This window comes from Chinchilla lanigera, unplaced genomic scaffold (genome assembly GCF_000276665.1).
Source record: "Chinchilla lanigera isolate Chin_1 unplaced genomic scaffold, ChiLan1.0 scaffold00017, whole genome shotgun sequence".
In the NCBI taxonomy this organism is placed as follows: Eukaryota; Metazoa; Chordata; class Mammalia; order Rodentia; family Chinchillidae; genus Chinchilla; species Chinchilla lanigera.
In genome coordinates this window covers 28,964,926-28,983,263 of record NW_004955418.1, presented here as the reverse complement: position 1 = coordinate 28,983,263, position 18,338 = coordinate 28,964,926, and the positions used below count along the sequence as shown (strand labels likewise).

Genomic DNA, 18,338 nt, shown 5'->3' with positions numbered 1-18,338 from the left:
TGTAGGGAAAGTGAGATTTCCCAGTGAATTTTCCGCCGGGAGAAGTGATCACACTGAATCTTTGGTGGGCTACTGGGGAAGATTTGGTAGCTAAAGGTCATCCCATCATTTTAATGATGCAGCTGATGAAATGATACGAGACCGAGCTGTTGATTTAAGAACACGCCTCGGCTTTGCTCATCGTCTTCCCGCTCCTAAGAGTGGAGCTGTGTTCCCTTGGTCTTCATCTTGGTCTCTTTTTCTTTGGATCCTTCGATGTCAGGGAAGCCAGTTGCTGAGTCCCAAGGAGCAGCTCAGGATTCAAAACCAGGGAACCAGGTCTCCAGCCAACAGCCAGGGGTGTGAACAGGGGGTCAGACTCTAGCTCCAGGGGACTGTGGGCCCTGGCATCTCGAGCAACGAAGGCCAAGGCCAAGCCTCCGAATGGCTTTTCTCAGGAAACTGAGATAATAGAACTTTTGCCGTACTGGGGCTTAAACCCAGAACGTTCACACTGAACTATATCCCCATCCCTTTTTTATTTTGAGACAGGGTTTCTCTAAGTTGCTAAGTTGTCCAGGCTGTGTATTTTAAAGTCTTTTAAATTTTAGGATAATTTATTATGTAGTAGTAAGTACCTAGCACAGGTGGTGTCCTGGTAGCTCATAAACTTGGGGCAAATTATTCAGACTCAAACTGAATTTAAAGAACATATTTTTATTTTGGAAAGTATAGTGGATTGATAACTGGTGGTCAACTTATAACCCCCAGCTGAACTGAGTGAGTGGTGCTGGGTGTGGGAGGCCCACCTGAGGACTGTTGCCAGCAGCATAAGAGGCAGACCTGGAGAAGAAGAAGCAGGCTGTTGGGAGCTGGGAGAAGCTGTTGGGAGCTGAGAGAGACCGTGGGGAGCTGGCTTCCTGATGAACTTGGCTGTTTTCATCCTCTGAGGAGCTCGGGACCTCGCTGGTACTGAGAATGGCTTCAGTTTACTTTGGGGAGCTCTGATCCTCACTTTGAGCATAGCTTCCTGGTTCCGGAGGGGAAGATGGTGCATTGCCGGCCTCCTGGAAAAGCTTGCTGCGTTGGCTTCCCTGATGGGAACTCGGCCATCCTGGTCATCAGAGGAGCTCAGGACCTCACTGTTGCCGACGATGGCTGTGGTACCTTCTGGGGGAGCCCTGGTTCTTCTGAGCATCACTTCCTGGCTCCAGTGCAGATCCCTCAGCCTGCTAGCACAGATCCTTCTTCCTGCTGGCACAGAGTTTGTAGATTCTACCACTGACCTTTGGGCCTTTCCAGCAGATCCATGAAACAGGTCTGCATGAGACATTGTCATGGGCTCTGGGTCTCCAGTTGGATTCATGGGAGGCATTATTACGAGCTCTGGGTATTTAGCTCAACTCATGTAGGACATTGTTGTGGGATCCAGGCCCTCAGCTGGATTCCTTGGTCTTAGTGTGTGGACAGATTTCCTGCACTCTTTTGTATACTGTTCTTTGGGTGACTTATAAATAATCATATAAAGTATGTGTCCTGTATTATGTTGTTCCCCTTGCAAAATAAGCCGCCCCAAACCAACACAGAAAGAAAAGCATACCTGGAGCCAGGCACGGTGGTCCACACCTGTAACCCCAGCACTCTGTGAGGCTGAGGCAGGAGGCTGGTGAGCACAGGTCTGGAGGGAGTGCCTAAGACTTGAGTGCAGCCTCCAGCGACTGTCAAGGTTTCTGCACAGCCCTGCTGTCCTTCACCTGCGCACCCTGGATCCAACAGACTCATTTCATTCCCTCTGAGAGCTGAGAGCGGGAGCAGCTGGATTTCAGCGTAGCTGTTGCTTAGCAATGGGAAGCAGTGTAATGACCCCGCTCCTCTGCAAACCAAGCCAAGCCTCCCTGTGTAGCTATTGTCTGTCTGCAGAGCTGACTTAGAAACTCTAATTATCATTTTCGCAGGAAATTGAAGCAGGCTTCAGTGGCACGCCACTCCTAGCCTGGCAGTGGGCTGCCCAGGGGGCTGGGCCGGCCCAGTTTGAGGCCCCCGGCAGAAAAGCCAGACTTTTGGCATTTTGAGATCTTTAGCCCTCTCAAGATGAAGCTGGGAAGCACTAGCAGATTCCTCGCTGGTGGAAAACAGGTGGTTTGTATTTGCCGTGTACTGACTTGGAGGTTCTGGGACTGAAAACTTGGCTTCTTGGTGTTGTAACTGAGAGCTGGGCCAGCGATTTCAGGGGAGACGGGATTCCAGAAAGCTGATGGGGGTGGGAGGGTGGCACCACTGACCTCCATGCTGCCCCAGTGGGGAGGCTTCTAGGGATGCCAGCTGCAGAGCCGTTCTAAACACCTGGGCTGCACACAGGCCAGTGTTCCTCAGAGCCTGCTCTCAGGATTTGGGATCTCTGCCTGAAACCCTTACCCACTCTGTGGACTGAACTGTGCGGAACTTGCGGGATTCTGTTTAGTCTACAGTGCTGTGAGTCTTTGGGTGCGCCCGGGGCACAGAAGGTGTGGGGACAGGGAGAACAAAGTCCAGGCTGGGTGCAGCTCAGTGTGGAGGCCTTGGCTACTGTGCCCCGGCGGCCAGCACCAGGAAAAAGAAAAGGAAAAGGAAAAAGGAAAGGAAAGAAGGGTGGGGTGTAGCTCAGCAGCACAGCGCCTGCCTGGCAAGCGCAAGGTCCTGAGTTCGATTCCTGGTACCAAAAAAGAAAAAAACAAAAGAAAAGAAAGGTGGGAGGGGCGGGAGAGTGCAGGAGAACAGGAACTCCAGGGTGTTGCTTCAGTGCTCTAAGAACTGACCGTCTGGTAAGGAGATTAGACAGTTGCAGAACAAACACCAAGTGACCAGTGGGTAAACTGCACCATGCTGTTCATCCTCAGGATCATAATTGGCCCTGTTGTTAAACTCTGGACTTAAAAGCCAAGAGAAAATGTCACATTAGTAAGATAATAAGGCCGTGTGCAGCACCCTGAAAGCAAAGGTTAATAGAGTTTCAGACAGTCTTCCAATTAGTCAGCTTTCTCTGGCAGCAGATTATTTTTTAAACTTTTTGGGTACGTATTTGCAGGGTGCAGTGTTTATACTTCTGGCGTCCACGCGGTTTGTGGATGGAACACATCTAAACTCCCTTTCTTGTCTTCTACCCCACCTCTCCCTCACCTCCCCATGGCTTGCTGCCCTTCCTTCTTGAGAAAGATCGGTTTTCCTACTGTAGACCTGTCCTTCTGCTTTTTATTTATACTTTGGGTTCCGCATGTAAGAGAAAGTATGCAAAAATACTGCATCCTCTGGATCTCCAAGTTCTTTGTGGGTGCACACTTCCTGACTCAGGGACCCTTTTGAGGCTGGGCCGATGTTTGATTGAGGGGAGGCACTGTCTGCCACAATGCAATAAATATCGCCAAGATTTCTACTGGCGCCCCAAAGAGAGAGGATAAAAGACCTAGATTGAAGCAAATTATATTTCACTGATATCAAAAATCAGGAGTTAATCAGCCCATAGAAAACCCATGTTCCACCTCCTGTCTGTAATTTTTCTTTGTGTTTGCTTCTAATTTTCAAGATCATGTACACAGCTCAAAACTAATTAAAAACAGTAGAACATCTTTGTGCGGATAAACTTCCATCTGACAAATAGTGTCACTCTGCCAGGGACTCCCCTGCCAAAGTCAGCAGTCCTCGTTCCTGCAGATCACATGTGAAGCCAACCACAGCTTCTTGGGGACAGGCAGCGAACGCGGTCTCAGCTCAGGCTAGCATCTCCTGTCCACCTCCTGTCCTGCAGGGTTAAAGAGCAGCCCAGGACGTCCCTGTGCCCATTTTTCTGTGCTGGCACTGTGGATGTGTGAAGCTGTAGTTCTACACCTGATGTCTGCAGACTGCCCAGGATTTTGAAGCCCTTGAATAAGGAATGGCAGGGGTGGTGTCCACCCAGCAGGTGGGGGAGGGGATGGAGCTTGTCACTCAGCTTCTGGTGTGTAAAGGCAGGCTACTCAAGGTGACCCACCTTGCTCAGAGGAGCTGTGTGTCACAAGCTGGACTCCGAGCCAGACGCTCTTGGTTTATTTTGGTAAGTGGCGTTTCAGAGCCCTGTACTGCTGGCTTTTTGAGGGGCAATGACCAATGAATGCTGTGCTTTTGCCATCTAATGGTTTGCATTACTGACCAGCTTCAGCAGGAGCCTCAACTTCCTGCCCACCTGCTTTCTGGAGGTGGGGAGTTTCAAGGACTGCTTTTCATCCCTAGCTCCTTCTGTGCATGCTGGGCATGGGGGTAACTTCCAGGCAGGGTACAGGGCTCAGTACCCAGGTGCTTGGGAGGGCATCTCATGATGTGGTAGACACATGGCAGGTGTCTCTAGGGGTGCTGATCCCTTTCCTTGTTCTTATAAATATTTGTCCGGATAAACATGGATGGAGTTCTCACTGCCAGGAGAAGGAAACTCTGAAAGGGAACCTCATGGACCTGATTGTATTTAGTCACTGAAAAATCCGCCTGTCACTGAGTCCCTTGGAGTACATCCTGCACATTCAATGTCCTTTCACGGTGGCCCAGCAGAGCAGTTTCTCGTTCTCCAAGTCTGTGGCCCTGTCCTATTTTTACTTCCAAGCAGGAAGGGCCCGGAGGAGGAAAGCTGCTCACCTCCCAGGGAGGAGGGGAGCAGAGAGAAAGGAGGAGCCGGGAGGGAGATGCAACCCTTCCAGGCCATGCCCACAGGCCCACCGCCTAACAGCACATTTAGTAATGAAGTCATCTTTGGATGAATCCACTGATGAGCACGATGACCCACGATCCAGTCACCTTCCAAAAGTTCCCCTCTGAACACATAAGACTTTTTTTGGGGACATTCTCCATCTGAATCATAACAAAGCTCTCTTGCCCTTAGAAGTCACCAGACTGGTCCTGGGACTTCTGGTGCTTCTGTTCTCCTTGCCACCGAGGATGGGAGAGAGAGGCTGTGTGTCCCTCCCAAGGTCAGCACTTGCTGGTCAGGTGCCCTGCGACGGCTGGTGTCTTGTAATCCTGCAGGGGGAAGAGAATTATCAGGCAGTCTAGGCCGGGGACCCCAAGGAGAGGGCGTGTTTGTGTGGATTCTCAAGACTGACTCTCCAAGGAGTTGCGATGAAAGCGAGACTGCAATAAACCTGTGTTCCAGTCCTGCCATTGATCTTGTCATCTTAAAAGTGAGGGTAATGATTGTAGCTAAGTCACCGATGGTCATGAGGACTGAGTGAGAGACCCCTGTGCCATTCTTAGCCCAACACACGGAGCCCTCTAAGTGCTCAGGGCAGGCTTCCTGCTGTGGCCATCAGCTGCTCCACTCCATGCGATTGGTAAGAGTCTCCAGAGCCGGGCCGCTCACGTGCATCACCGGATTTCTGCCCCTCGGGACAGACTGGGTGCCAAGCTGAAGTCTGGGCCTCTCCCGTCACCCGTTCATCCCCTCTGCCTCTTCCTGATTCGCTTATGAGGCTATAACACGCAAGCAGACACACACACACACACACACACACACACACACGCACACACACACCTGTTACATCAGCAAGAATTAGCAAAATAACTGAAAAAAAGGTATTCACTGTAATTTTTAGGGACAAGCAAGAAACCCAGGGATCACTTTTTGCAGTGAATCTGTGCTGCCTGTGTGTCATGACAGATAGTTAGGACCACAGTGCCCAGAGGTGTGTGCCACAAAGCTCTGCAGGTAATCGTGGTGGGGAATACTTAGGACCTGCGGCGGGGCTCCTTGGGAGGGCGAGGGGTCTGAGAAGTGTGAGTGTAGACATTTTTGAGGAACTATGCATCGAGGATGGATGGTGCAGAAGCCACGGGACCATGACACTGTGAGTCTGGGCCCTGAGAGACAATGAACAATGTGACAGTGATCTCAGCTCACAGTTAGCTAAGTGTTAGGCATTGGCAGGGAGTCTGAGCGGGAGACCAAAGAGGTGATGTCCGGGGGATGAGCTGCCAGCCTGTTCCCTCTGGAGGAGCATCTCCGCTGCGCCACTGCCTCCTACCCCTCGGAAGGGCACGGGCAGATCCCTGGCCAACCTGCAAGTCAGAACGTCCTGGCTGCATCTGGAGAGATCCTAAAAAGACAGAGGCATTGGTCTAGGGAACTAGACTGGTCTCTTAATAACAAAAGTTAGCATTGCATCCTGCGGTCCCTGAAGTGTCACACATTGTAGTAAACGCATCCTTTGCACATGGTCACCATTGTCAAGGACAACAGCATCTGGCATGGCTTTGGCATGCAGGCATTAGCTGTACTTTTTGGTGGGTTGATGGACTAGCTCTCTGCACCTTTTTTTTGTTGTTGTTGTTTTTCCGGTACTGGGACTCGAACTCATGACCTTGTGCTTGCCAGACAGGTGCTGTGCTGCTTAGTTAAATCTCCAGCCCTCTCTGCACCTTTTGTGCACAGCTTTAGGTTGCAGGCTGGCCACTCACTAGTTCTTCTGCACACCAGTGTCCTGATCACCAAGAAATGTGTAGCAAATAACGTGTGCTATGTTAGGGCCTTAAAAATGACCTTTGTAATACACAGCAGTACTGCAGTGAAAAGGCACCATATGAGGACAGCATTGTGGCATGAGCTGCACCATAGCCAGTGGTGTCCAGGGCTTTGTCTCGTCACTTTGCTGTCGCTGGGACACAGTACCTGACACCTGCAACTTACAGGTTTGCTTTGTCTCAGTTTCAGCCGGCTCAGGCTGTGTGTGGTCAGCTGGCTCCACGGCAGAAACAGCATGGTGGAGGAGACTCCTCATGTTAAGGCGGTTAGGAAGCAGAGGGAGAGGAGGGGCCGGGGCGGGAGACACAGTCCACCTTCCTGGGCAGCATCCCAGTGACCACCTCCAAACAGTCGTCCCCATGGCACAGTCAGCTGGTGAACTCATTAGTGACACATCCAGAGTTGAGCACAACACCCTCACTGTGGAAGTTTTGTGGCACAACCTAGATCTACACCACCAGACCTCTTCACAGCTGCTCTGCCCACCAGCGCCCTCTACTGGCCGACTGACCCGCGCCAGAGACAGCAGGTTCTGCTGGGTAGGGAGACTTTTGAGACTGGAAAGCCAGGAAGACTAGGACGGAGGAAAGTGTTTTCAAGGTGCCTCTGTCTCTCTCAGTTCGGTTCTGGCGTTTTCTTGCCCAAGGATTCCCTGGGAGCCTTGCGAGTGGATCGTGGTTGCAGCTGCTGCGGCTGGCATTCCTGGGCTCATTTTGCAGCATCCTGGAGCACTTCCAGGGCTGGATGAAGCTGCATCAGTCTTATGATCATGAACATGTTTCAGAGGAGTTTTCAGTATGGTTCAGTTCAGTGTCGGAATTTTAGTCCTGGTGCTTTTTATATTTATTCATTTACGCTTAGCACTGAACACGCTGGATTTTCCATCAGAAGGATCTTGGGAACTAAGGCAAAACTAGGGAAAAGACAGACATTTTTGGTTCAAGTTTAAATATAGTTTATGGGTATAAACCTTAGCCTTTGGACAATTTTGCTAATGATTTGAAGCTGCTACCAGTGACTACTGGTGTCTTTGTCAAAGTATGGTTTAACATATTTGAAAAGAAAGGACACTCAAAGTTAAGTTACCCTTTATTCTTTCAATGTAGGTAGACTTTTAGGTGATGTGCTACTCGCTTCCCACTGGAAGGCTGTCAAATTCAGAAAGAGGAGTGGGTTTATTTACCCAAGATGATGGACCCAGGTTGTATCGTTTACAAAATCTTCATAAAATGGGGATAAGGAGCTTGATAATTTTGTCCCCAAACAGCAATGATAAAAACTGGACAGCTGTTTGTAAAACCTGAAGCCCACTAGAAGCCCACAAGCAGAAGTCCTGGACCAAGGTAGAAGCACCAGGTGGTATGCTTGGGTGTGTGTCAGGGGAGGACCAGGTTAGGAACTGCACGGGGATTTCAGGAATTTGGCTGGGGCCATGGTGGGGTCTGGGGTTGCACAGCATGCTTGATCGTTCAGATTCCTGAGCAATGCAGGAAAAACTGGACCATTTGCTAAAGATCTCACTGCTTGATTCCTATGGTCTACCTTAGATTTTGCTCTCTGATTTATTTACACTTTGGATTTCTCATGTTAGAGAATCCATGTACTATTTACGCTTGTGTGTTTGATTTCTTTCATGTAACATTCTGACTCCCTGGGCCTGTGATGGGACAAGTCATGCGTGGTGTGAGATGCGGATACGGAGTGTCAGGGGTACGTGGCAGTGGGCGCTCACTGACTGTTACCCATCAGTTTGACCTTGAGGACACATGAGCTGCTTTGCTGGGAAGAGATTTGTTGTGGGGAGTTAGGCATCTGGGATGGAAGGGGCAGCTATTCCGGACTTCATGAAGAGCAGGTCACCATGCGGACCTCTCCCTCTGCTGGGAGGGACCTGGGAAGCAGAGTGTCCACTCTGCATCTGTCCACCCAAGACAGTGACCAAGAAGCTGCCCCATAACCCCTATACCAAGACGCAGCCCCAGAGTCCTGCTGGCATACAGGAAACTGACAAAAAGAAAATAAACCTGAACAGAGTTACAATAAGTAAGGAAATTGAGTCAATTCTTAAAAATCGTCCCCAAAAGAAAATCTCAGATCTAGATAGATTTACAATTCATTTCTACTAAACACTTACAGAATAAATAAAGCCACCATTTCGGCAGATCTTCCAGAAAATGGGAGAGGAAGCATTTTCCAGCTCATTTTATGAAGCTAGAGCTACTTAATGCCAAAGCCAGACAGAAACATAAGAGGAAAACTATAGACAAAATCGCCCTCATAAATAAAATGCCGCACGCGCTTAGCATAGTGCTTCACGGCTTTCCCAGGACCCAGGCCAAGAGGCTAGTTTATTCCTGGGAAGTTATTTTCCTAACCAAATATACATATGTTCACTGCAATTCTTAAGGTCTCTGCCCTTGAACCGGGCCAAGCTTGATGAAGAGCTTCATGACATTTAGGATTCCATGTGGTTCATTAGTTAGTATTTATATTGACTAAATACTTGACTTGATTTGGTAGGAAATGGGTTCTACAGCTATCTGATAGTCCTTTGAGCCATTTCTAGACCGTTGGATCATTTCTAGCAAAGCAAACAGAAAATGCTTTCAGAATTTGTGGTTTTGAAGAAGGAGTCTTCTTAGTCTGATGAGGAGCAGTGGTCACAGATGCCGGGCTGGGATTCTCGGGGCTCCAGATGCCTTCCGGCAGCCACACCCCATTGTGCACATTGCTCTGGATTCTGGAGGGGAGCGGGCTGAGGCCCCTCTGTGGGCTCACAAATCCCCTGTAAGAGTCGAAGTGTGGTCTGCGTTGTAAGTTTGTGTGTCAAGCGTGAGAAGCCTTTCCCACTGAGGCAGCACAGATAGACTCCCTTGGGCTCTGCAAAGACAGGGGAGACAGGTGGAGCCTCCCCAGCTGCCTGGGTGGGGCTGGGACCTTCTCTTGTGGGGTAGGCGTTTCCCTGAGGCTGAGGGTTTTACAGCTGTACAGACGGCTCTTCTGGGAGTACTCAAGGGCTCCACCGAAGGTGCTTTCCAGTACCCCTGAGTCTTGTGGTTCCAGGCCCTGGGGAGGAAGCAGAGGGAGGAGAAATGTGGTAGATTCCAGGGCAGGGAGCGTCCAGGAAATGAGCCAGGCTGTGGTAGTGTGTTCCTCCACAGGGGGAAGGCACGTAAAGACTTTGTATTTTACAGCTAAAGCAATTAAATAGAGTGACTAAGTCACTAGTGTGTGTAAAGGGAGATACACGGAGGTGACCAGGTATATGGTGAATGTTTAAATTAGAAACATAATACAGTAAAAGACACATTGCCATGAACCCTCCTCAAAATAATTCCTCTTCTCTTTGAGCACACACATCCCATCAACCTTGCCACTTTCTGCAGCAGCTCTGGAGTTCTCTTTTCTGAGTGTCTTGACAAGGCGTGATAAAAAATACAGTGAATGGGGCTGGGGATTTAGCTCAGCGGCACAGCGCCTGCCTGGCAAGCGCAAGGTCATGAGTTCGATTCCCAGTACTGGAAAAAAAAAAACCTCAAAAAACCAAAAAAACCAAAAACTACAATGAATGCTGCTGCTGCGTGTCACTGAATGGGAAGACAGGACGCTCTGTCTTCATCCTCCTTATTCACCGGCTCTAGCACCCTGTGATTCTGGCCCCTCTCCAAAGTCAAAATGACCTTGAAAAGTGAACATTTCGAATCGACTTAGAGCGCTGAAGCAGCAATACAGCAAGGCAACTGCTCACGGCAGCCAGTGGGGCTATGTCAAAGAGTGGGCCCGGATTATGTGAGTCCCCTGTGCAAATAGAAGAGTTAAACGGTCACCATATTTTTCAATCACTCCTTGTTGATATCGTGGATTTATTATTTTTCTTTCTATTGTTAGTTCATTCTGTTTATTATTTCGTGGTTTATGAATATTTCTGTCTCTCCCTCTGAGCAGAGCTTTATTGGTCCCTGCTTACTGCTGTCCCAGCTCTTGCACAGAGAACTGGCACAAGCCAGGTGTGATGGCATGTGCCTCTAATCCCACCTCTCTGGGAGGCTGAGGCAGGAGGATCTGAGATTTGAGGCCAGCTTGGTCAGCTAAAATTCTCTTTTATGGCTTCTTCATAATATCTCGCTTCTTTTGTGGCCAGCTACATCCCCGCCCAGCCCCAGGCACACCCAGGCACACATTCATTTCCAGTTGCAGACACACATTTAATGACCTTTCCTGATGACCAGCGGCCACGGTCACGCTCACCCCATTCCCGTGGAGCGGAGCATTTCTAGACACGTGCGGACTTGCTTTGGAAGAGATGCAGAGGGCCTGGAAAGCACTGCAACTGTGGCCCGTGGGGGCAGGTGACAGCCAACACAGACCCCTTCCGCCTTTGCTTTTTAAGACAGCTGGCTGTAAAATGGAGCAGAAAGGAAAATGACCAGGAAATTTAGAGTGTGTCCCCCGCCCCCTGTGTCCTGCAGATCAACCCTTTCTAAACCATTCACTGGGCTTCTCAGGTGTAGCGCTGGTTTTGCTGTCCAGAAACTCTGACCAAAACTACTGTGTTTCTGAATTTTTGACAAGATCACTGTACTTTAGTTTTCCAACTGGCTCGAGTTTTTGTCTCCCGTAAACCTGCGTCTCCTTTTGGGCTGTGGCCTCTGTCCTGCTTGCTCAGCCTGTTTTCTTGAAGTTGGGTCAACTTCTCACAGTGTGGCCTCAAGGCTCACCGTCCCTCAGAAGCCACCCGTGCGGTGCCCCTGGCAGGTGTCCCTGTCACCTTTCTGTAGTTGCACGGCAGTGACCTGGGCCCGGAGGTCACCCAGCATGACCAGGGGCGGACGGCTGCTTATCACGGACAGTTCTCCCAGGCTGTGCGTTTCCGTGAGGAGGGCCTGCATCTTGGAGCTGCTTGCTTTGAATATTATTAGTGTGAGTTTGCGGCTCCTCGCGAGGAGCTGGCATGTGGACATGGCGCATCTCTGTCCTTTTCTTTTTTTGGTACTGGGAATCGAACTCAGGACCTTGTGCTTGCCAGGCAGGCACTTGTGCTGCTGAACTGTATCCCCAGCCCCACATCTCCATTCTTTTCTCTCCCCTTCTCTCCTTTCTTCTCCCTGTCTCCATCCCTTGGTCCTCTCCTCACTTGCAAAAGCTCTATCTCCTTGTTTCTTACTATCTATCTTATTCTGCTCTTTGATTCATTTATAGTCAGGATTTCTCATATAAGGGAAACCATGGCCATTTAACCTCCTTGTCTGCTTCATCCCTTAACATTAGGGCCTCACAGATGCCCATTTTCCCAAGAAATGACTCAAATTTATAATCTGGCCAAAAGTCCTGGCTCTGATTTTACCATCTGTGACCTTAGGTAGCTGTTGGACTTCACTGAGCCTCGGTGTGCTCATCTCTGAAAGCAAGGTGTATGTGTTCTGGGACTGTGAGAATTAACAAAGGTAATTCACAGAGGTTCTTAGTTCTATTTTAAATTCAGTGTGTGAGCTTTCCTCTAAGAATCCTAAAGCATATACCTTTGAAAACCCCATAAAACAACTCTGTTGAGAGTCTTGGTTACTGATATTCTTGAGAAAATACCGGCAAAGATCCGGATCTTCCTACTCTTCGTGCATTTTTAATCACAGAGAATGAGGCCAGCTAGGCTTCTTTCCCTTGGTCTGCGAGGTGTGTTTCTGTTTATTGCTCCAGTTAATTTGCTCTTGGAGAGAATCTCAGGTTAAGCTGAATGACAAGAATTTAAAAGCTGAAGGATAAGAACCATGTACATAAAGGTGGAAACAGATGAACAGAAAAGCCACTCTGGTGCACTGGTGCATGTCCCCACTCTGTGTCCCCTGCTGACCTTGAGCTTGGCGTGGCCATTTGCCCCTCATCCTGGCCACCAGTGTGGCCTGAGTCCCTAGGCGGCTGACCATGCAGTCTGTTGTAAAAGCCATGATGTGGTGATTCCTAGACAGAAGCTCCTCTCTCCGTGGGTTGGGCAGAGAGAATGCCCACTTCTCCTCTGGGCAGCCTGAGAGAGCTGTAAGTCCAGCATAGCCATCCTCTTTTTTGGCCACCTGGAAATGCTTGCAGAGTTATTGCACTGAAAAGAAGTAGACAGAAATGTCACCACATGTCTCTTATCGGTCAGGTAGACACTGAATCTGCAGCTGTCTTCATAGATTGAAAGTCATAAGTCCATCTCCACTGTAAACCCATTTGATTTGGGGTTTCTGTGCCGTGCAAACAAAAGATTGCAAAGTTATAATCCACTGAAAACCCATGGAAAGGGAGGCCCCTGAAGGCACCAGCGGGTCACCACCCCAGATGCCCTGGCCCTCTCAGGTGACCACCACCAAGAACGAGTGTGTCGAGTGGGATTTGGAATACTGTTCCCACCCTGTTCTGGGCAGCAGGACAGCCAGTATCCTGTGTGTGCTGACCTGGTGTTTTCTTCGTTTTTCTAGCTGTGTGACATCGGACAAGTTATTTCACCTTTGCTGCCAATTTCTATTTAAATTCAAAAACTGAGATGAATATTTAAATTTAGAAATAAAGCAGCCCCCTTAGTGGCTTGCAAGGATGATATCTGGCAAGATGTGGGAAATCGTTGCTGTGATCTTAAAGACTGAGAGATGGGGAGACAGACTGAGCATCCGTGGGGTGTGTTAGATACTGTTCATAGGTTCTCAGTTGTTAGTGCTTCAGAGAACTGCGGCGTGTTTCCCTCTGCAGTCAAAGACCTGCACGTGTTGACCAAGCCACTCACATGGTCATTGGAAATGCAGAGCGTGAAGTCCATGTGTCTTTACTGCTCTCACATATCCTTGTGATCAGAGGCTGTTGAGAGTATATGGTGCAGGCCACTTGTCTAAGGGAATGGATAGATAAAACCACTATAGGTGGGACATAATTGTGGCAAATAATGTTTTACTGAGTGCCAAGCACTAGTTTCTGTTTCCCAGGAATGATTGATCTCAGACAGGACAATACTGTTCTCCTTGTATAGGTGGAAAAACTGGGTCACAGACAGGTTGGCAACTTGCCCTACGCCACTGAAACCTCTGGCCTGGCCTGAGCCATGTCAGATTGCGGGTGGTCCTCCATGTGCGGGGTGGGGTCCAAGGTGTGTTTCTGAGCTCTCCCATGGTTCTCAATGTTCCCACTGAGAAGGCATTTGGAAGGCTGTGCCTGCCTGCAGCAGATCATTTACTCTGTGTCACAGAGGTGATCATTTACTCCGTGTCACCTTTGTGCTAGATGTGGAGTGTTCCAGCCTTGCTGACTGAGGCATTGCTGAAGACCATTTATGTAAATGTTTGCTTAATTTTCAAGAGCATTCTGAGTCCTGAGAGTGGCAGACACAGTGAGCTGTGAGCAGCAGAGAAATGTCTGTGAGTGTACCAAGCTGTGATCTTAAAAATAAACAAAGAGCACAGCTGTTCAAATGAGTTAAGAGAAATGGCCAAGCAGTAGCAGCAAATCCTAATCTACAATGGTAATAGCAGTTGAGATTTGAATTTATGGGTATACTGGAAATTTGATAAAGAAAATTCCTTCCATGTCATTAGGCCTGTGACACTGAGTCATTTGGGGAGCAGTAGAAGTGCTCTGCTATTTGATGGCCTGACTTTCAAAGAAGATGTCCCGGCCCCTGGCTGACCCAGGCATGAAGGACCAGTAGAGGTCAAAGCAGCAGGTCTCTTACCAAGTCTTTCATCATTTTGTGCTGACTTCCAGCTTTCCATTTTCGCTTCCCCATTTCTACCTCTCATTCAACTTATTCTGTTCTCTTCTTACTAATTATCTACCTATCTATCTCTATCTATTTATCTATCTATCTATCTATCTATCTATCTATCTATCTATGTGTGTATGTATCTATGTATGTATGTATCTATGTATGTGTGTATGTGTGTATTTATGTATGTATGTATGTATGTATCTATCTATCTATCTGGCAGGGCACCTATGCCACATTTTCAGTATTTTGAGATCCTTCAACTTTCATCCTTCAGCAAAATCCTGGCTGTTTTTTCTTCCCCAGGTCTGACTCCCGTGGAGGCCTGTGCCTTATTTTGATTAACTCACCTGACAATAAACTTCAGTCACTTCCCACCCTCTTCATCTAGTTTTTCATTAGATGTAACAAAGTAGCTCTTCTTGTTGGTGGCTCCAAAGAGATCTTCGTATTGAGACGCTATTATTTCACAGTGTGTCTAGGTGTGATTCCTGGACCTGTAGATCTGTGTCTTTCATCAAGGCCTAAAAATCCTTTCCCTGTATTACCTCGTTGGGTTTTTTGTTTGCTCATTTTTTTTCTTTTTATAAAAACTTTTTCTAACAATCATACTAAATATAAATTGAAAATTCTAAGTCTTTTATCCATATCTTAATATAAATAGGAAAAAAATCTTCTCTTTTCTATTTTCCATATCTAGCTCTTCTTTGCTGCATTTGGGGTAATTTTCTTAGGTCCATTTTTTTCTAACACATTTCTAGTTTATTCATTCTTTGTTCAATAGGGCAAAATTTGCACTTCTTTCTCTTTTGGGCTTTGATTTTCAACTGTAAAATTGTCAAGAATAATTGAAAGAATAAATTTATTTTTGTTTTCTTACTTCCTACCTATAGCAGGTAGGAAGATCTGTGTGGTTCTTATAAAATCTTTTAAAACACTTGTTATTCTTTGGTCATATTTTCAATTCCCACTTTTATACATTTGTAAACATCCTAATTTTTAGGATATTTAAGCTAGAGCTCTCTAATGGTTGTAGTACTTGAAATTCTTGGCAGTGGTGGAGCTGTGGGGATTGCTGACCCTGTACTGCCTGATCCTTGCTCATGGTGGATGGTTTGTGTAGTAATGTTGGATTGTGTGTTTTTCTTCAGGGTATTTTAATTATTTAATCTTAGTTTGAGTCCAGCATGGGTGGCCTGTGGCTATCAGTTCTCAGAGAGGTTTTTTTTCCCTACCATTTCCACTGAGGTGGACAAGTTTCTTTTTTATGGGGAAGGGAATTGTTGGAGATGGAACCCAGGACCTTGCCCATGCTAGCAAGTTCTCTACTACTAAGGTACACCTCCAGCCCAGACAAGGTTCCAAGTTGTCTCCTTTGTGTGTGAATTGCTTTTTCTAGTTCACTCTCTCACAGATGGTGTTCTATTGAGGGGTCCCTATTTATACTGGATGCTTAGTTTCCATTGTGAGCTCACTCCTCATGAAGGCCTGAGGGCTCCTTCTCCCCACCCACATGGACATTATAATCCAAATCCTGAATCACCATGACCAGGGGCCTTAATTTCTGTTATAGTTTGTGTCTAGATGTCACCCCAAAGCCTCATGCAGTCATGGAGCAGGCTTCTAGAGTGTTTTGATCCATGGTTCAATGCTCAGATTATGGGTGTGAGTGCTACACCTGCCCTGGGGTGGATAGTTCGCATACAGTGTAAGGGAGGGAAAGAGGCTGCTTGCCACTGCTCCTCCCTTTTGCTCTGGTTGCTTTTGCTGTCTTCTGCTGCTGTGAACTGTTGCCCTCTGCCATGTGCCACTCTGCCTTGGAGCCAACAGAGTGTGGACTAAACCTCCACAAACTGTATGCTATATAAATCTTTCTTTCCTTAAATTGGGGTGTTGGGTATTTTGTTTCAGCAATGAGAGAAAGGTAACCAAGACACCTTCCTTGCCTGGCACCTAGCTTCTCTCCCAAGGCCTGTTTCTGGCTCTCAGGTTCATCGGTGTATTTGACTCGAGGATTCCTTTCTTCCTTGAGGATTCAGCTAACCGTTTTGAATGATGTTTGTTATATTTAACTCAGAATTTCTAAGTTTTCAATAAAAAAATATTTTCTCAAGATCTCTAGTTTGCCAAGAGCACATCATCACATTCTCTGACAAAACTTAAATGTTTCCTGGTGGGTGGAAGATGCCTGTCTGTGTTCAGGGAGGAGGACGAGGGGCTCTGCCTTTTAGAAGTGTAGCAATTTGGTCTCGCTCATGCACAATCTCTGAGGACTGTTCTCGAAGTCATCACTCAGTGATCTGACATTCATCGCTCACACAATAAGTTAATACTGTCCAGGAGTTCATTCATTCACTTAGCAAATATGTATCACGTATGGCACGTGCCACCTGCCAGACAGATGCTGCAGCCCAGCAAAAATTAACTAGATCCTTCTTGGTGGAGGACACAAATATTGATCAGGTTATCACATATATAAATATGAAATGGCAAGTGTGGTCAGTGCCAGGAAGTGAAGGGGTATGGTGTTATGAGAAATGTCATGTGAAATTTGTCCAACTGAGGCCAGGAGAGGCTCATCTGAGGCCAAGATGGGAGAAGCAAGCGAGCGACTTTGAGTAGAAAGGAGCACGGTGAGTGTTCCAGGTATGGAGCAGAAAGCACAAAATCCCCAGGGGCATGGGGGTGGAGAGAGGGAGAGGAAATAGAAGAGTATGGATCCAGAAAAGGCTGAGAGAAACCAAGACCAAGCCATGGAAGACGTGCAAACTGTGTTAATGAGTTTCATGACTTTCGTATTCATCAGAAGAGCCACGAAAAGCCCTGATACAGTGGAACCACACATTCTGTTTGCCCTTTTGGAAATATCATTCTGACTCTGGTGAGGAAAACACACTGGAGCAGGCAGGGCTGAGACGAGATGAGCTGGGAGCCACCACAGTGGACCAGATGAAGGTTGCTGGTCACTCACCACCCAGCATTAGGGCTCTAGACAGAAAGGCATAGACAGGTTAGAGACTGACTTGCAGGTAAAATCATTAGGGAGCAGCGGAGAGCTGGGACAAAGCCGAAGCCCTAGGCCTGTGTGACCAGACAGGTGTGTGATAGCTTTACTGGAATAGGGGACAAAAGAAGAAGATGAAATTCGGTGGAAGGGCTATGGGTTTTCTTTAGGAACATACCGAGCTTGAGTGGGGTGAGAAACATTGAAGAGGAAAATAGCAAGAAGGACTGGATATGTGGGTCTGGAACATGAATGTGTCGCGTGCTTACTGGTGATGGTTGAAGTGGTGGGGCTCGCTGCGCTTCCTGGGGACAGGTGACAGCGTGTCCCTGGCTGTAGGAGCATGGAGGCTATTGGCAACTTTCCTAGGTGCTATCTCGGTAGTGAGATGGCTCAGGAGAGTTGGAATAGGACATAGAGATGGTAGGGGAGGAGGGAAAAAACCAGTCCAGATAACTCTTTCAAGAAGTATTAACTTTTTACCTTTATTTACTTACACTGATTGAACCTCAATTGGACCAGGGGCCTTGTGTGTGGTTGCATGTGCTCTACCACAATGCTAGACCCCCAGCCAAAGAAGCGTTAATCTTTAAAAGGAAATGTGTCATCTAATTATGATCGGGTGGCAGAACCTTATAAGACCGAGTCAGTGGGCACGAAAATCATTTCTTGGTAGTGAAGAGAGCTGAGTCTGGCACAGAGAGGGTGGGGAGACCTGCACCAGGCAGGGTGTGGCTAGGTGCGGGCACCTGCCTAGCATACGGAGGGCCCTGGGTTCCATCCCCAGCACCACAGGAAATAAAGAAATCTGGATCAACAACGAACTGCAATAAAAACTAGTGTTTACAGAGCTCTGGCTTCTGTTTTTGGTACCATTTTAAATGCTTAACAATTTTAACGAACTCTTTCTCATGATGGCTTATTAACTCACGAGGCCCATGATGAAGTGAACCCCAGGAAGTGAGGTGATCTGCCAGGCAGGGGCACAGCACCGTGACTCCAAGCAGTCTGGCTTTTTAAAACAATTGCTTTATTTCAAATGACAAATAATAATTATGTAGAATTTATACATATGGGATGCAGTGTGGTCCATTGATATATCTATATAT

General features: G+C 47.7%; 1 protein-coding gene across 1 annotated transcript in view; it reads left to right on the top strand.

Annotated features, from left to right (window-relative positions):
* Positions 1-18,338, top strand: part of Rasgrf2 (Ras protein-specific guanine nucleotide-releasing factor 2) — a 195,830-nt gene that overhangs the window by 143,232 nt on the left and 34,260 nt on the right. The window lies entirely within an intron of this gene.